Below are 17,903 nucleotides of genomic sequence, written 5' to 3'. Positions count from 1 at the left end.
GCCCTCATACAGCTTACATTTAGTGCAGGAAAACAGTACATAAAATATATATGTAAATTATATGTTAGAAAGGTATATGCCATAGTAGAAAAATAAAGCAGGGAAATGCTAAGGTATGAGGATATTGCATTTAAAAATAGGGTAGTCAAGGAAGGTCTCAGTGAGCAGGTGACATTAAGCCAAGATTAAAAGGGGGTGAAGGAACCAGCCATGCGGCTGTCTGGGGGAAGAACACTCCAGGAAGAGGGAACAGCCAGTGAAAAAAATTTGATAGGGGGTGTGCTTGGTATGTTCAAGAAACAGCAAAGAAACCAGATGAACCAAATAAAAAAGATAAGATGGAAAGGCACAGATCATATGACTGATTTGTGGCACGAGACTAAGGCAGAATAGAGTAGAAGCAGGGAGACCAGGTAAGAGGCTATTGTAAGAGTCCAGGTTTGAGCTGATAGTGGCTTGGACTAGGGTAATAGCAATGGAGGTAGTGAAAAGTATATGTTCTTAAATTAAAAACAAACAAACAAACAAACAAAACACCCAATAGCATTTGCTGACAATCAGACATGGGATGTAAGAGAAAGAGAGAAGTCAAGAAGTGTTTCAAGGCTTTGGGACATAAAAAGTGGTTTTGCTACTGAGAAAGAAAAGATGACAGGTGAGCTACTGTTGAGTGTAAGATACAACTTCGAAAAATGTATATTAAACAGCCAGATGATGAATAGAGAATATCAGATTGGTAAATATTTTTGGCCAGTTAGATCATTAAGTGGCTCTCACAGCATATCCAACTTTAAAAATGTGCTTGTTGGTATAAACAAAATAAAAAAAGCAATTCCAAGATACAGCTCCTGATTTTCTAACAATGTGTTACCAAAACCATACAAAATATTGTGGACAGTTCTAAGGAGTGCAGGGTTGAAAATCATGAGACTTGGATCATATATTATTGTCCATAATATGTGGAGCAATTTCCAAGAGCAGATAGATTGACAAACTTAATTAGATCCCCTAATGTAGAAAAGGAATTTGTCTAAATTTGCATATTATTATTTAATGCGAAGTCCCAAATGGAGAAGTGATAAGAATGTGTCTGTTGCTAGAATTACACAAATGTGTGCATCCTTTATGTGTTAACATGGTGAAGGAGAATATTGATATTTTCAGCTGAAAGGTGATAAAATCTTGTGCTTCGCAACTCAAGTGCAGTATTTCAAGTATTTCACTTGACTGTAATTTATAAGTTTCCTGTAGGCTAGATATTTTATATACAGAGTTAAATACACAAAAGTATTAAATACAATACTTTTTTGACAGTGATAGAATTTGAGGCAGAAACTCTATCATATTTACCTGCTGCTGAGCAGATGGGGCATCCAAGCTAAACGTTCTAGGTGAGAAATCAGCAAACAAATGCATATGGTGGGCCTTATTATCAGGGAAGGGGAAAACAACAATTAGTGAGTATCTACTGTTTTCCAGGCAATATCCTATGTTCTTTGAAAATAAACTTTGTATTTTCACACTACACAGCCCTTACTTTTTAAAGGTAAAAAACTAAAGCTTCAGAGGATTACAATATATGTATTCACGGAAGTATACTGAACTAGAATTCTCTTTATTTTTTTCCATATTTTAGCTTATATTGCTCCACTTTACAGTGAGTTACAAATTATGTGCTACATTTAGGGACATTTACCTGGTAATTTCTCAGGATCATGACTAGGTCCTCATCTGCTCAGCCTCAGATCCCATTTCATCTCCCTCTAAAGCCCAAACAATATAAACTTAGATCTAATATGTTGTCTTGGACCCTTAAAAAAATATTTAAGGCACACTGTTTGGAAATTGTCAGAGATTAACACGTAAATTCTCCTAAAACATTGCAAAAATTTTGTAACTAATACTAACAAGAAAAAATAAGCATAAGTATGGAAAAATACAAAGAACTCAAAATTAATCTTCCTGGGTTTATACAATAACTACATTACGTTGTAATAGTCAGGCATAAACTATGCAATTTCGTAATATCTGTATGTAATATATACACACTGTACACAAGCACACATCGCTTTACACCAATATTGGCACAATCGTTCATCTGCTTGTTTTTGTATATCTTTTATCAAATATAATATTTTAAAATTAAAGATGAAGACTCTTCAATAAAAGCTCTGTGATTGTCAGCCTTCATGCCTTTCATCTTCTCTATTTTTCTTTCTTTTTTCTTTCCGGTCTTATTTTCTGTGTTCCCCTCAGGGTCGAGACTATGTTGAGGTGAGTAAAGCATTGGGCTTGGGCACAAAATTGAAGGAAGCACCAAATTCAGGAATCATGATAAATAACATTTTAATGCAATATTTTGAAACATCAAAATTAAAAATTCATGATGAACAAAATACCAAAATTTTAAATAACAACTGGACCTGCCAATGCCATGTGGAGCCATGTCTATGTACAGTGATTACTGAGGCTTTTTTTGGCAATCCCCCACCATACATTATGCACCTGAAGTGAGTGCCATACTTGCTTGACCCTAGCCTAGTCCTGCTCTGTCCTTTCTGTTTTGCTTCCCAGCCTTCTAGACGAAAAGTATAAAGAACATACAACTGATCATTTTACCAACCTAAATACACAAAATTCTACATGTTAACCTCCTCTGATCAAAATAATAGATCTCAGTTAAATAAACACTCACAATGAGACTGAGGTCATTTAAATTAGATAGAAAAGGATTGAGACCCATTCTATTTATTAGACAATTTATTTTACTGAGAGGTTTTTTAGGATAGTAAGTTGTAACACCCAGAATATAATAAGCATAAAATATCCAGTCCCTTTAAGTCTAGGCTTGGAAATTTGGGGGTGTGAATTCATGAGCAATCTGAGATTTATTGCTATCAAAGAAGATTTTAGTCATTCAAGTTGGAAAGAAAGATTTAAGAATCAAGCTGGAAATTTAGCGCCTTAATTTTATTCACTACAGATTTACAGAACACTTATATATGAGTTGCTGTACAGATATAGGGATAAACTGATGCATCAGGTATGAATCCTGACCTAAGTAGTATATAATCTAGAAGGATAGATAGACACAGACAGTTATAATACTAAGAAGAAACCATATGCACAGATGGATAAATTATCAAGATGGATACATTATTAATAAATTGTTAAATTATTATTAGTAGAGGAAGAAAACATTTTAGGCAAGAGAATGAGGAATGACTTCATAGTAACAACTGAGATGGACCTTGAAAATGAACAGCCAATGGACAGAAAAGAAATCCAGTGGGAGGAGTAGATTCATGATGAAAGGAAAGAAACGAACACCTGAAATGTCAGAATATTAAGGAATATAAGAGAAGTCAGTCATTTTGTTTGATAGGAATAGAAGGCATATGAAAGTGTTAAAAAAGATACCTAGACAAATGTCCAGCACAGAATAGGTGTTTGATATAAATTTTTTGAATGAAAATAATGGATACATAAATGAAAGGAAGGATAATGCCAAATTGTAGAGAACTTTGAATGCCGGGATAAACAAATTGCACTTGAGATAAACTGGAGTACTTAAAGGCTTTTGAGCAAAGATGGATCGCTGTCAGAACTATTCTGAGGGAAGATTAATATGCGGGAGGAGACCGATCAGTTAGTGATTTCTATAGTCCAGGAGGGTAGTAATAGTGACATGAATTACTAAATTGGACGTAGAAAGGGAAAGGAGGGAATAAATGGGAGAGATGCCGCAGAGGCAGGATTGATAGTTAAAGCAATTAACTGGCTCTGCTAAGAAATATGAAAGCAATGAAAAAGACTCCTCAATTTCCAGCCTGGATGACAGGGACATTATTAGTGCTTTTAGCAGAAATAAAAAACACAGAAAGATAAGCATCAACTTGCAAAGGAAGATAATTAGTTCAGTGCTAGACATATAGCTGGTGAGGGCATTCAGGTAGAGAAGTGCAGCAAGCAGATAAGTGTCTTGTTCCTAAAAAAGTAAATGCTATCACAAGGGGAGAAGCAACATTTGCCACTTGACGTGCTCCTCACTTAACCTCTACTTTCTGATTAATTACATGTAAGGAGCAAAGATAGTGAAGGTTCTGTATCTTCGTGTTGAAACATTCAAGAAAATCACGTACATATACTAAGAAGCCTGGTACTATCAATTAAAGTGATAAAAGATTTTAGATTACTTAGATGTACCCGAAATTCTGGATGCCTAAAGCCTCTTGCTGAAAGACAATAGAATGCAGTAGCTTGGACTTAATATTATTGTAGGCCACTGGTTCTCAAATATTAGCTGCATCATAATCACCTGAAGGTCTTGTTAATATAGAATTTGTGGCCCTACCCAAAGAGTCTCCAATTAGGTAGTTCTGGAGTAGGGTCTAAGAATTTGCATTTCTCGTAAGTTCTCAGGTGGTATTGATGCTGTTGGTCCAGAGACCACACTTTGGTCTAGGGCAAAGGTTTTTTTTTTTTTTTTTTTTTTTCCAATTAGTTTCAGGTGTACATAGGGTTTCCAGATGGGAATTCCCACCCGCTCTCGGGAATTTTTTTCTGCTTTTCCATTGCTGAATCCCGAGAAAAGTTGGTCAGGAAATCGGGAAACTCGGCTCCTTGAATCCAGGCGGTTGGTAGTATCGGTGATCGCTTTGTGGAAACGATTCATCATAGAGAACAGAAAACAGTTTATATCTCGGGATTTGGGAATGGGAAAGAGAAAAAATTCCTGAGAACGGTTGGGAATTCCCGCCTGGAAACCCTAGGTGTACAAAACAAGAGAAATCCAAAACGCCAATTTGAAAAAATATATGCACCCCTATGTTTATTGCAGCGCTATTCCCAAAAGTCAAGACATGGAAACAACTGAAATGCCCAACAGTAGGTGACTGGATTAGGCCAAAGGTTTTTAAATAACACCCAAGAAGAGTGATTCCCAGAAGATAATCTGTGAACAAACTTTATCACAAACACCTGAACTGTTTATTAAAAATTTAATTCCTGTGATCCCACTTCAGACCCAGTAAATCTTAACATCTGGGTTTGAAGTTTGGGAATAAGCGTTTTGTGCAGCCTTTGTATGTAATTCTGAGCACTTTCCAAAGTTCGAGAACCATTCAAATTGTGATGTGACTTTTAATTAGCTTTGGGAGGACATTAGAGACTTAAGTACTATAATTGTGATAGAAAGAACAAATGACCAGGAGTTAAGAGATGTGAGTTGTAGTCATAAAGTTTGACACTAATTAGCTGTGTGATCTTAGATAAATTACTTAATCTTTTTACGTATATTTTTCTCACCTATAAAGGGAAATGATTGAACTGGGAGATCTTCACATTCCCTTTCAGTTCTATGACTGTCATGAATTCTGGGAACAGTGACGGGTAATGGTCAGAGATAAACATTCCCAGAGAGTTTAAGAAAACCAACACTTCTCGGTTGGGTGGGTCAGAATAGCACATTTTGCTTTTCTTTTGTTAAACTATACACATCTCTCCCCATATTCTGATTTGCTTTTGTTGCTTGAGGTAGATTGTTAGGTTATTGGTTTTTTCTGCCTTTGAGACTCACTATTGGATGAGCCATTTTTGTGGGTTGGATTCACTAGACAGCACAATCTAATTTCTGTTGGAGTAAATGATGGAAATTATAGTAATTTATAATATTAAAAATGATAGTAATTCAAGTTTGTTAGCCAAAATATTGCCTCTTAAAAATTAATATTAAAATATAACTTCAATTTACATGTTCCAACTCACACCAATTAGGATGGCTACTATACAAAATAAACAGAATAAGTGATGGTGAGGATGTGGAAAAATTGGTGTGAATGTAAAATGATACAGCTGCTCTAGAAAACAGGAGGCAGTTCCTCAAAAAATTAAAAAGAGAATTACCATATGATCCATCAAATCCACTTCTGGGTATATACCTAAAAGAATTGAAAGCAGGGACTCAAACATATTTGTAGCAGCATTATTCACGATAGCTAAAGGTAAAAGCAACTCAAGTGCCTACTGATCAATGAATGGATAAACAAATATGGTATATACATACAATCAAATATTATTTAGCTTTAAAAAGGGAGGACATTCTACAACATGGATGAACCCTGAGGACATTATGCTAAGTGAAATAAGCCAGTCACAAAAGGACTAATTCTGTATGATTCCACTTATATGAGGTAGCTAAAGTAGTCAAATTCATAAAGATAGAAAGCAGAATTGTGGTTTCCAGGGGTTTGGGGAAGGGGAAAATGGGGGAGTTACTGTCTAATGGGTACAGAATTTTAGTTTTGTAAGATAAAAAGTGTTCCGGTGATGAATGTTTGTGATGGTTGTACAATGGGAATGTACTTAATGCCACTAAACAATACAATTAAAAATGGTTCAGATGGTAAATTTTATGTTACACATATTTTACCACAGTTTAAAAAATAAAATAAAATTTATAATTTTAATTATACATTGAATGTTAAATATGAAATTTATTAATGCGAGATGCTCAGATTATATCATAAACCAATTCCCTATGACATAAAAAGAGAAGCTCTTTCCTTAGTAATGAAGTTTTTTTTTAAATCCCTTTATACTTTTGGATTCCAATATTTAATATTATATGTGAGAGAAAAAATAAAGGGAAAATTGAAAAGGCAGGCTATTTTCTACCAAATGTAAGTATGATTTTATATTGCAATATATTTATGGCCCCAAAACACTATCAAGGCATTAAAATTTTATTTATTTTACTATCTCCCAGACTGAGTTATTGCCAGATAGAAGAGCCCTAAAGGACTTTGCAAAACATACTGACTTAAAATAAGGAAAATAGAGTAATAGATATTTAGCAAAAAAGGACGAATTGGTAATCAGAAGTTTTAGTGCCCCAGATGACAATCTGATAAATGTAAAAGCAGAAGGATCGCTAGTCATCATGGCTTTCATGTTTTAGTAGGAAAACTGAATTCAGAAATTGGGAAAAAAATATCATAGTAGAACACTGACCACATAAATCAAAGTAAGAGGAGAGGGAGGGTCCTTTGAGAAATATAAAAGGACATCCAGGGGCTGGGACCCACAGGGATGCCAATAAAACATATATAGACTCCAAATTCTCCTATTGAAGGGAGAAATTTTATAAGAAAGTAAAAATTTGAAGCATGTGTTGTAAAGGTCTACAACTCAATATAATGGAAACTAATACACAGGCATGAAAGTCCAATATCTTAATCAGAAATGCCCATAGAAGAATGCTTTAAATACTTTGAGCCCTTTCAGTGTATATCTTTTACTAGAGAACTAAGTTTCATAAAATTCTTATTTATATTAATAGTCTTAGGGATAAAAAGGAAGACAGCAAACAGTGGACAGCTTAGAGGCATATTTACAAAACCATTTAGCTTTTCCCATTTTTCACAAAAGTAAATGCTGCTCTTTGAAAGCACTGTCTGGCAAGAATGTTATCTTATGAAATGTACACTTGAGCCTGACCAAGATTTGTATTAAGACCTGACCAAATTGTGTTTGTTTGCCACTATATCAGCTTAACAGACAGTGCAAATGCAGATGTGGACATGCATTGGAATAGAAAAGCCTAAAAGGTTAGAAGAAGAGTTACAATAAAGACAAAGTACTACTATCAGTATTTTTAAGAGGTAATAAAAATGACAATAACTAGCCAATAGAAAAAAAAGCAAAATAACTAATTTATCAATATATAAAAACGTACAAAAATGTACAAATACATATTTGGAAAAATGTTCAACAACATTATTAATAATCAGAAAAGGGAAAATAAAAATGAGATACTTTCCATTCATCATTTTGGGAAAAATGAAAAAAAAAAAAGAGTAATACCATTTAACTCTGGCAACTTCAGGCAAGAAAGTGGGAAAATGGCACTCCCTTATTATATTGATAGAAGTAGAAATTGTTACGACATTTTTAGAGACTACTTTGAGAGTGGTTATTAAATTTGTAAATGCACATGTTCTTTAACCTAGAATCTCCCCTAGGACTGCATTTATATGTATATAAAAAAATAACAAATACATAAAAATAAGTGCTCATCATAGTTGCTTTTAGGAGAAATATATGAAACATTCCAAGTGTTCATCAAGGGCAATGACTTGATAAATTATAGTAATTCATAATATGTTTTGAAAGTATCAAAATGATATATAAATATATATATGCTAACCTCAAAGATGTTTATACTAAAAAGCTTCTGCACAGCAAAAGAAACCATCAACAAAAACATAGGGGCAAGCAACCGAATGGAAGAAGATATTTGCAAACAACACCTTTGATAAAGGGCTAATATCCAAAATATATAAAGAACTCATATAATCCAACAACAAATAAACAAACAATCCAATTAAAAAATGGACAGAGGACCTGAAGAGACAATTCTCCCAAGAAGACATATGAACAGAAAACAGATATATGAAAAGATACTCAACTTCACTAGCTATTAGGGAAATGTAAATCAAAACCACAGTGAGATACCATCTCACACCTATGAGAATGGTTATTATCAACAAGACAAGTAATAAAAAGTGTTGGAGAGGCTGTGGAGAAAAAACTCTCACACACTGCTAGTGGGATGTAAACTGGTCCAGTCGCTATGGAAAACAATATGGAGTTTCCTTAAAAAATTAAGAATAGAATTATTATGTGATTCAGTCATCCCTCTTTGTATCTACCTAAAAAAATCTAAAAATATTTAAATGTAAAGATATATGTATTCATATGTTCATTGTAGCATTATTCACAGTGGCCAAGACATGGAAACAACTGAAATGTACTTCGATAGACTGGATAAAGAAGATGTGGTATATATACACAATGGAACACTACTCATCCATAAAAAAAAAAAAATGAAATACTGCCATTTGCGACAACATGGATGGATCTTGGGATTATCGTTAATAATCCATTTTTTAATTGGATTGTTTATTTGTTGTTGAATTGTATGAGTACTTTATATATTTTGGATATTAGCCTTTTATCAAAGGTGTTGTTTGCAAACACCTGATAATGCTAAGCAAAATATGTCACACAGGAAAAATCGAGAAGCATATGATTTCACTCATATGTGGATATAAAACTGAAAGCAACAAACAAAAGAGCAAAAACTCACAGGCACAGACAACAGTTTAGTGGTTACCAGAGGGTAAGGGGTGGGTGGGGTGGGGGGTGTAGAAGATAGTAAATGGGATTAAATATATGGTGGTGGAAGGAGATTTGACTCTGAGTGGTGAACACACAATGCAATAAGTAGATGATGTTTTATAGAATTGTACACTTGAAACCTATATAATTTTATTAACCAATGTCACCCCAATAAATTTAATAAAGAGAAAGAAAACCTATGTCATACAAAACGCTTTACACCAATGTTAATAACAGTTTTAGTCATAGTAACCCCAAATTGGAAACAATCCAGGTGTGCTTTAACAGGTAGTTTAAACATATTGTATTATACCATGGAATACTACTGGACAATAAAAAGAAAACTACTGTTATATACAACCATCTGGATGAATCGCCAAGGAATTATGCTGAGTGAAGAAAAGCAATCCCAAAAGGTTACATATGGTATGATTCCATTTATACGAGATTTGTGAAATGACAAAAATTAAAGAAGTGGAGAATAGATTAGTGGTTGCCAGGGGTGAGGGATGAAAGGGTGGAAGAAAGGAAGGTGGCTATAAAAGGGCAGTAAGAGGGATCCTTGTGGTGATGGAAATGTTCTGTATCTTCACTCTGTCAATGTCAATATCCTGGTTGTGATATTGTACTATAGTACTATTGTACTATAGTACCATTGTACTATATTTTGCAAGATTGGGGAAACTAGAATAGGTAAAGGGTGAATGGTACACTGGATCTCTCTGTAGTATTTTTCACAATTGCATGTGAATCTACAATAATCTCAAAATTAAAAGTTTAATTTAAAAAACAAACAAAAAATGTTTACAACAGAAATTGAACTACAAAGGTAAGAAAACATTTTATTTTTGAAAATGTCAAAATGGAAACCAAACAAAAAACTATATGCATATGTGTGCCTATCAAACATAGAAAAGTCATGAAGATGTACCACAGAGATTAATTCTAAAGGTAGAATTGGATCTGTAGAGTGAGCCGACTTAAACATCATAGTATGATTAAAAAACATCAAGTAAAGTTTTTACTTTTTTGCATTTTTCTAACAGAAAATCTTAAAGATGTATTTACTTTCAAATTTGGAAAGTAAATTTGAGAGTAAGAACTAAACCAGATGATACATGGCCCAGTAGGTGTCTTTGATCCACTGGCACAGACTGCTTCACCTTCATTTTATTGTAGCACTGTGATGGTTAATTTTATGTGTCAACTTGACTGGGACATGGAATGCCCAAATACATGGTTAAACGTTATTTCTGGGTCTGTCTGTGAGTATGTTTCTTGAAGAGATCAGCATTTGAATCGGTGGACTGAGTGAAGCAGATGGCCCTCCCCAATATGGATGAGTATTATCTAACCCACGGAGGGCTGGAAAAAAACAAAGTAGTGGAAGACTAAATTTTTTCTCTTTCACTGCCTGACTGGTTGAACTGGAACATCAGTCTGTTCCTGCACTTGAACCAGAATATACATCACGAGTGTTCCTGTTCTCCATCCTTTAGACTTGGATTGGAATTTACATCATTGGCTTTCCTGGGTCTCCAGCTTGTAGACAGCAGATTGTGGGACTTCTCAGCCTCCATAAGCATGTGAGCCAATTCCTTAAACTAGATATCATTTTATATGATATTGGTCCTATTTCTCGAGAAAACCCTGGCTAATACAAGCACCGTAATATCAAACTATAATTACTTTTTGTTTCCTGCATGTATTGTGCTCTGCTAACCTTCATGCTTTTATTCAGGCTGTCTCTTCCCTATTCTACTTATTCCTATCTTTTACTTAATTAAATCCTACTAATTCTAAGTTTGACATTACTTCCTCTAGGAAAGCTTTGTGATCTGAATGGGCCTAATTCCCTAGGCTATGCTCTGTTCCCTTTCTTATTTTCTCATATTACCTTGTACATCTTCCTGTGGGATAGCTACTATTCTGGGTTTTACTGCCCCACCCCCACTAGACTAATCCATCTCTCTGCATCCTTTGTGCCTAACATAGTTTCCGGTACTTAGCAGCCATTGAATAAAAAAAGTTCATTGATTAAAGGATTGAGTGAATGAATAGATGAATTGGAAATGAGTGCTCCTAATTAAAAGAAGAATTGGAGCAGGTCTGCTTTCCTCATGGATTAAATCACTATATTAAAAAAGGCAGTTTTCAAAGTACATGCTCTGATAATAGTGGGTTGGTAGTGTCATCTTTATAAACATAAGACAACACCACTTTATAATTTTCACTTTAATTTAATATACATGTAATATACATATTATATATATATAATATGTGTGTATATGTATGTATATATGTATATATGTATGTATGTATATATATATATATATATATATATATATATATATATATATATATATATATCCTGTGCATCTAGGAAAAAGAACCCTTATTTATAGTTTGTTTTGTGTGCTACAAGATCTGACATATTCTAACTCAAGTTAAAATGCTTATGACTGCCTAAGAAATATATGGTTTTAGGCTTCTCCTTTCCTTTCTGGGGAAAATCTCTAATCAAGACTAATTTTGATTTAAGACATCCATGAAGATTATTGGAAACAAAAATGATTTGGAAAGAATAAATTTAAAAAATGCCCAGTCCGAGGCATTAAAAATGCATTGGCAGGGCTGCTGGAAATGATTGTCTATGTTTTTCATTCTTCCACTGGTGCAGAAAGAAGAGCGATAGTCACTGTGTGATAACTGACACAGATCTAAAAACTCTGATTTCTACAGAGCAAAAAAATATGCCAGAGGGACCTGAGTCTCAGATGCTAGTTAAGTGCTGAAGTGAATCATACATTGTCGGAATTATTTGCCAAAAGCACAAATGTAAATGCTCTGCTACCTCTAAGCCCAGTGGTGTGGCAGCCCAGGACTCTTGGCATTTTTATAGACCCAAAGCTGTTAAGTATTTTGTCTTGCTTTTTCCCCAAGTTGCATTCAGTCTGATTATGCATTACTGTAAGAAGGGCCTAACCCCAATTTTAAGCTTCTGTACCTAGTCAATATGTTACCAAGTCACTTACTGAAGCTCAAGTTAGCTCCTCCTCTCTCGGCTGCTGGCTCATGAATTGTAATCTACTTTGGCATTTTTACACAACATCACATGTGCTATAGAGCTCTAGGAGGAAGAGGAAAGGAATGACCAGGAGAGAGAATGTGGCCAGTTCATGGGTTAGAGTCACACCGTAAGACCAGGAATAACCTATGCAAAACTGTGCAACACTCAAAATTTGTTTTCTACTCATGTCCTTCTTTCTTTAATGTAACTTTGTTTCCACTTACCTACTTCATCCTTAGCTGTGGGAAACATGCCTCCATTCTCTCAGGTGCCGGTAAGACTGCTCTTAGCCAGGCCTCGACCCAGCCATTGATATTATGCTCCTGTGAACATGCTCACCCCTCCTGCCACTCTACCCTAACCAACTTACCAACACAGGTTGCCTAAACCCCAGTGTGCCCATGTTGGCTCTAGGTTCCTGAATGCCTGCCCTCATGAACAATCCAAGACTTCCAGATCATTCCTCATTTCTTATTGATTTGAATCTGCTCAGCCCCTGCTTTGGACCAACTTTCCCATTCCTCTCCCACTCTCTAGACTCTTCCACTCTGCTCTATGGAACTCTATCATCACCATGACCACTATGTCTAGAAAGATCATACAATTTATTGTTGCGATGGAAATACTCTTGAGAGTGAAAGGGGATGAAAACTTCTAGGACCACTTCCAACAGGTGGGGGGACTAACAATTCTCAGACACCAGCTGGTTGTCCTACAAACCAACTCAACTCTGATGCTGTTTAAAGAGATAGTGTCAGATTCTACAGGTTAAGGGCTCAGTTCCGGAAGACTCTCCCCGACCCACACTCACCCATTCTGAAGCCAATTGTAAGATCGGGTTGTTGCCTGTGCTTTTGACAGACTGACTGGCTATAGATTGGAGGTTCCAACAATCTCTTCCTTGGGTTCGATTAATTTGCTTGAGTGGTTCACAGAAGCCATAGAAACAGTTTACTTACTGCATTACTGCTTTATTTTAAAAGGATATGAGTCAGAAACAGCCAAAGAGAAGAGATGTATAGGCAAAGTATAGGGAAAGGGCATAGAGCTTCCATGCTCTCTCAAAGTGTGCTACTCTTCCCAAATCTACATGTGTTTACCAACCTGGAAATTCTCAAAACCCTGTCCTTTTGGGCAATTGGTGATTGAAGTCAATCTCTAGCCCCTCTCCCCTTCACAAGGTTGGGGTGGGACTGAAAGTTCTAACCCTCTAATCACAAGGTTGGTTTCCCTGGCAACCAGCCTCATTCATAGATGCAGTCCAAAAGTCACCTCTCTAACATAATAAAAGACACCTTTGTTGCTCTCCTCACTTAGGGAATTCCAAGGGTTTCAGAAGCTCTGTGCCAGGAAACAGGAAACAGGAGGGAGACCAAATATATACTTCTTACTAAAAGTCACAATATCACAGGGATGACGTTAAAAATAACAGTGGGACACCAGGCAAAATCAATACTGTCCCAAACCAGGACATATATCATTCACTTTTTAAAAAATTTCCTTTCACCTTTGTTTGCTAAGTAGAACCTGCTTCTCCTCTGGGGATACCACATTACCTGTGGTCTTCTCAAGTGGTGGCTATTTTTCTCTTCTGGAAGATTCCTACCACTTTGGCTGGATAAGAGCTAGTTGCCCTTTTTACCCTTTGAACTACTTCTAGACCCTTGTCTCTAAAGTCCTCTAGCTTTAAAGGTCATGCGATCAGACGATACTCCCTGCTACTTATTCTTACTGCAGCATCTGCTGACTCTCTGTCACTCCTCCAACACTGCTTGAAGATTTTATCACTTCGCTATCTGTCACTCTCTCAAACACTAGTTCTGTGGTTATTTTTGGTGATTTGATTATTCATTAGACATCCTATTCTGGTACTGGGCTTCTCAGCCTCTTGGCTTCCTCTTCTCCAAAGACTGTGTCTTTTCTCCTACCTCAGCCTCCCACTCCCATGTTACATCTTTTCAATAGCAGCACTCTCTTTAGCATCTCAATTTCAAATGTGTCATTGTAGAACCAACTACATATCATTTCCAATCCTGTCCTTGCCCTTCTGGTTCTCTGATTCTAACAATCCTTCAGTTCCATCCAGGCCTACAGTCCACTGTTCCTGCCATAATTTTGGTTTCCCCAGTCTCCTTTATGTCATCACTTTCCTCCCATACAGCTCAGATACCATGATTCATAATAATGATAATTTATTTGCATACTCTTTCAACACTGTCACTCTAGTGTCAACCACTGATACAGGAGAGTTAGCATGTCCCTAGGTAGACAGGGAGGTCCCTGGTGGAATAAACAAATGCAGCCATATCCTAAAACTTCAGGTTTTGACATTACTCCTTTGCTCCAGGACATAATGTAACAAGGCCTTGAGGTTAATCATAAAATTCATTTTGGCTTGACAAACGGAGCTGATCTGATAGATAAAGAGTGGGTTACTTTGCTAATTCCTTTAGGATGGGCAAGCAGAACAAACCTGGTAGACGAATTTCATTAGAAGATGCCAGTTCCCTTCTTCAAACAGTTCCCTTCTCCAAACAGCTCCCCTTCCCCAAGCAGGCAAGGGAAGGTATAAAAGTAAGAGCTTTTGCCTCTGTCATGGGGCACCCCCTATTTGGGACACCCTCCTGCTCGGGAGCTGCAAGTTTTTCTCCTGCCTCTAATACACTATCCTCTTTTTAAAACTTTTTGCCTCTTCCTGGTCCACGTTTCCATTCTTCGGCTTCACGAGACACGATCCCGGCCCGCACTCAGAAACTGCCCGCAGATCCAACATCACCTACATCACCACCGTGCTTATCTAATAAACACCTACCCTGATTTTCTGTCAATTCCATGTTTACATTCAGACAGCTAAAGACAACTAGAGAAAAACCCACAAGCATGCTGACTGGTCCCAATTTATAGTCACGACTACTACTGCAAAAGGGTCTTTTCTAGGAATCCCATTACACTTCACTAGTCTACTTTCCCTCCCATTCTCCAGAACAATCATTCTTACCTTCTTTTTCTTCAAAGCCCCGCAGTTTGTATCCTGCTGCTTATACTTCATCTTGGTTCCTGTTTACAGCAGTCAAATACAAGCAGTCAAAAATGAACTTCCACTTGCTCCCACTACCTTGTCTTTCAACCTATCTGCATGTGTGCCCTTACTATGCTCTAATCTTCTCTTACTGTGGCTGATCCCTTTGTAATTCCAATGCTCATAGTATTTTTGGCAGCTAGAATTAAAATAATTCAATTCTTAATTAGGTCTTTGTTCACATTTTAACCACTCTTTTTGGTCAACTCCTTTTGTTCTCACAGTATAATTTTATGTTGCTGATGTGCTGTTTCTTTGTCAAGAGGAGGGAGATAACTTCAGGGTCTCGAGGAGAATTTATGAGTTCGTTTTGCAGAAGGAAGGAATGTCTCCAAGGTAGCTGCCACCAGTTGCTGGCACCCAGGAGTCTGATGTGAAAAAGCGTTATCTATGACTAAAGAAACACAGCCTTCTCTCTCATTTCCCTGGAACTCCTGCATTCTTTCCTCCACTCTTTAAAACTCCTAAGGTTGGTCCAGAACTTTGGAGATGGTTTTTGGTCATTAGTCCTTCGTCTTCCCAGGTTGCTGGCTTCCTGAATAGAACAAACTTTCCTCTCTACCTAACACTGGTCTCTCAAGTACTGGCTTTCAAACAATGAGCAGCTGAACTTTTTTTTAACTTTTTTTTTTGATAATATTATTATGGATGAATTGTGCTCCTAAGTCCAAACCCTCCATTTGTGCACTAGATCCTATTACTTATCATCTATTCAAGGACAGTTTCCTATTTCTCTTCTGCATCATGAGTTTTTCCTACTGTATCATCCCATCAATATACAGACATTGTATACATTTTGTTTCCTACAAACATTTCCACAAACCTCACATCCCACTTCAGCAACCCCTCCCATGACTCAACACTTCCTTTTCCAAAGCTCCTTTAAAATGTGCTTATTCTCATAATTCCACTGCCTCCCTTCTCATTTTTTTTTCTTTCCAATCTAATTCTAATTTTTCCTCCTTTCTCTCTACCAGATCTGCTCTTGTCAAGGTGACCAGTGATTGCTAGTTGCCAAATTAATCATTAATTTTAGTCTTCATCATACTTAATCCATGAGCATCATTTGACAGACAGTTGATCATTTGAAATTCCTTGAAACATTTTTTTTTTTTTTTAACTATGGCTTCTAAATAATCACTTGTAGTTTTTCTCCTGCCTCACTGGCTGATCCTTCCGGACTCTTTTATACCCCTTTTATCTCTCCCTTCCTCTGAAGACTAAATTGTCCTAGGGATTAGTCTTCAGCTATCTTTCTTTTCTGGATACACACATATCTTTGGTGATATCATTGAGTCTTATGACTTTAAATACAAAGTCTATGCTAACAATCCCCAAACATTCTAGCTAGAACTTTCTCTTGAACACCCAACTCATATATGCAGTAGCTTTCTTGGCATCTTTGCTTGGATAATTAGTAAGCATTTCATATTAACTATCATGCCAAAGGCAAATTCTCATTTGGCTTCTCAAATCTGCTCTTCCCACAGTTTTCTCAATCTCAAAAAAAAAAAAAAAAGGAGCGAGAAAAAAATGGCAATTTCATTCTTTCAACTATTTAGGCCAAACACATTGGACTCATCTTTCACCTTCTTTTTCATATCCCACATTCAATATTTTAGAAAATCTTGTCAGAGCTATCTTCAAAATATAATCAAATCCAATTATTTCTCACTAATTTCACCATAATCACTCTGGCCCACCCACCATTGTATCTCACTTGGATTATTGCAGTGGCGTCCTCACTGGTCTCCCAGCTTTCAACCTTGACACTCAACCCCTGTCATTTTCCACACAGTGATTAGAATGGACCTTTAAAAAGTAAGTCAGATCACGTCACTCTTCTCCTCACAATCCTCCCTTGGTGTCCCATCTCAGAATAAAAGCCAAAGTCATTTAAATGGCTCAAAAATATTATATGAGTGAGGCTTAACCTTTATTGTGAATGAGAATCACCTGAAGGGATTTAAGATCTTCAGATACTTTCCATCCCCAAATAAGATACAACTGGAATTTGGTGTGGCCCAAGAATCAACATTTTTAATGGCCTCCATGCTGCCTAATTCCCACTTTAATACCTCTTACCCCTCTGTCTTACCACACTGATACCCCTGTGTGTGCACATGCTCCAGAGATAATGGAGTCCTTGACATTCCTCTTCATCATGCCAAGCTAGAGTCTACCCTAAGAATTTTGCAGTAAGTGTTCCTTCTGCCGGGAGCATTTCCTGTCCCTCCTCTCTTTATGGCTCATAGCCTCTTTCAGGTCTCCATTCAAATGTCACTTTCTCAGAGACGCCTTCTGAGGCCACCCAACATGTGAGGGCAACATCCCTCTTCCTGCTTCTGCTCCCTCTCTCTTTTACCCTTCTAATTTTTCTTTGTGGCACACATTGATGTGCTTGTTTTCTTTTCAATACAATATAATCCATTTGGGTGAGGACTTTGCTTTTTCTATTATACTCCCCAAAACCTAGAACTGTGCCTGATAAATTAACAGCAGCTCACTGAGTATGTGTCGAATAAGTAAGTTCAATTCACCCACTTTTCAGCCAGAGATGAATAAAATGGGTAA

General features: G+C 36.5%; 1 protein-coding gene across 2 annotated transcripts in view; it reads right to left on the bottom strand.

The window, feature by feature from the left end:
- The window catches only part of GRID2 (glutamate ionotropic receptor delta type subunit 2), a 1,348,544-nt gene that overhangs the window by 238,244 nt on the left and 1,092,397 nt on the right, over window positions 1–17,903 (bottom strand). The window lies entirely within an intron of this gene.

Source organism: Rhinolophus ferrumequinum, chromosome 5 (genome assembly GCF_004115265.2).
Source record: "Rhinolophus ferrumequinum isolate MPI-CBG mRhiFer1 chromosome 5, mRhiFer1_v1.p, whole genome shotgun sequence".
Lineage (NCBI taxonomy): Eukaryota > Metazoa > Chordata > Mammalia > Chiroptera > Rhinolophidae > Rhinolophus > Rhinolophus ferrumequinum.
Note: the sequence above shows the minus strand (reverse complement) of the source record. Positions and strands in the feature narration are given on the sequence as shown.